The sequence below is a fragment of the Octopus bimaculoides genome, unplaced genomic scaffold (genome assembly GCF_001194135.2).
Source record: "Octopus bimaculoides isolate UCB-OBI-ISO-001 unplaced genomic scaffold, ASM119413v2 Scaffold_220712, whole genome shotgun sequence".
Taxonomy (NCBI): Eukaryota; Metazoa; Mollusca; class Cephalopoda; order Octopoda; family Octopodidae; genus Octopus; species Octopus bimaculoides.
This window is the reverse complement of record NW_026344038.1, coordinates 1483-3254: the sequence shown is the minus strand read 5'-3', so window position 1 is coordinate 3254 and position 1772 is coordinate 1483. Positions and strand designations below refer to the sequence as shown.

General features: G+C 38.5%; 1 protein-coding gene across 1 annotated transcript in view; it reads left to right on the top strand.

The window, feature by feature from the left end:
• Window positions 1–1772, top strand: part of LOC106882584 (putative phospholipase B-like 3) — a gene marked incomplete at its 3' end in the record, with an annotated part of 5357 nt that overhangs the window by 2483 nt on the left and 1102 nt on the right. The window lies entirely within an intron of this gene.

Here is a 1772-nt window from a genome sequence, read left to right as displayed (position 1 = left end):
TATATATATATATATATATATATATATATGACCAAATTACCACATAACCAGTCACATGACCAATCACATGATCACATGATTTGTTGCATGATCAAATAGCCACATGACTAAACAGCCACATGGTCAAGCAACCACCTGATCAAACAGTGCCACAACAAATAACTATGCGAGGGCTCAGTTGCATGACTTAAACATGTCACATGATCAAACAGCCATGCAATCAGTTAGTTGTGTGACCAGACCAAACCAGACCAAACCAAACCAAGTAATCACATGATTAAATAATTAACTAAATGACTGCCAAAGAGTCACAAGATCTCCTCCTCTTCCCAAAGCAAGGATGGTCTGATGATGGTTAGTGTGTCCCCATTAATGTTCTTGGAGGAATTGAGAGAGAGAGAGAGAAAGGGTGGGGAAGTCTGAGAATACATTTGGCTGTCTGTCATGTACATAGAAGTAGGTTAGCTTAACAGTGCAAAGGGCATTATATATATATATATAACATATATCATACACACACACACACACACACATGTATGCACGTATATACACATACACACATATATACATATATAATGCACATATATATATATATAATATATGTATATATACACACATATAAATATATATATATACATATATACACACACATAAATATATATATATATATATATACATATATGCACACACATATATATACATGTATATATGCACACACACACACACACACACACACATATATATATAATACAAAATGGGACAAGAACACAAAACATCCAGAAAGACAATACGAAGAAAACAAGGACAGGTCATTCGGAGTTTTCTTTCCTCTGTCGAGTTCCAGATTATCTTTGCAATTTCGACTGAACCCGGAACCATATGGTTGGTAAGCAAGCTACTTACCACACAGCCATTCCTGCGCCTGGCAGTGGAGAAAAAAATTCTCTCGTATGGTAAAAAGGTGTAAAAACACCATATCTGTTCTGTCCTGTGTTAGCCCCTGTTGGATTCCCAGACATGTTTCTAGCTCTTCAGTTGTTATCAATGGAAAATACCTAAAAGAGGCAACTCTGGACAGACTTATTAAAGTTGTAGCTTTACCTAAAATACAGTCAACAGTATTGACTGAGTCACGGCATTAGATTCCAGGTCACGAACATGTTGTAAGTAATGTAAAGTTCACTCATGCATAGACACTGCTGGAGTCACTCCCTTTAAAGCAGCTCTGAAGTAGGCCATAGTAAAGACGGAAAAGAAACAATACATGAGAAGTTGACCTGAAAACCTTAATACAACTATTGTGAGATCTCAGAGAATTAAGATTATATTTATTTGGGGAAACAAGAACAAAAAGAAGCCATTAAGACTAAGTTGAATAAAGAAACTATTAGAACAGAAGCATTAGCTGGCAGAAGCATTAGCATTCCTGGTGAATTGCTTAGCAGTATTTCGTCTGCTGTTATGTTCTGAGTTCAAATTCCGCCGAGGTCGACTTTGCCTTTCATCCTTTCGGGGTTGATAAATTAAGTACCAGGCGCAGGAGTGGCTGTGTGGTAAGTAGCTTGCTTATCAACCACCACATGGTTCCGGGTTCAGTCCCACTGCGTGGTACCTTGGGCAAGTGTCTTCTACTACAGCCTCGGGCCGGCCAAAACCTTGTGAGTGGATTTGGTAGGTGGAAACTGAAAGAAGCCTGTTGTATATATATAGGCGCAGGAGTGGCTGTGTGGTAAGTAGCTTGCTTACCAACCACATGGTACCTGGTTCAGTCC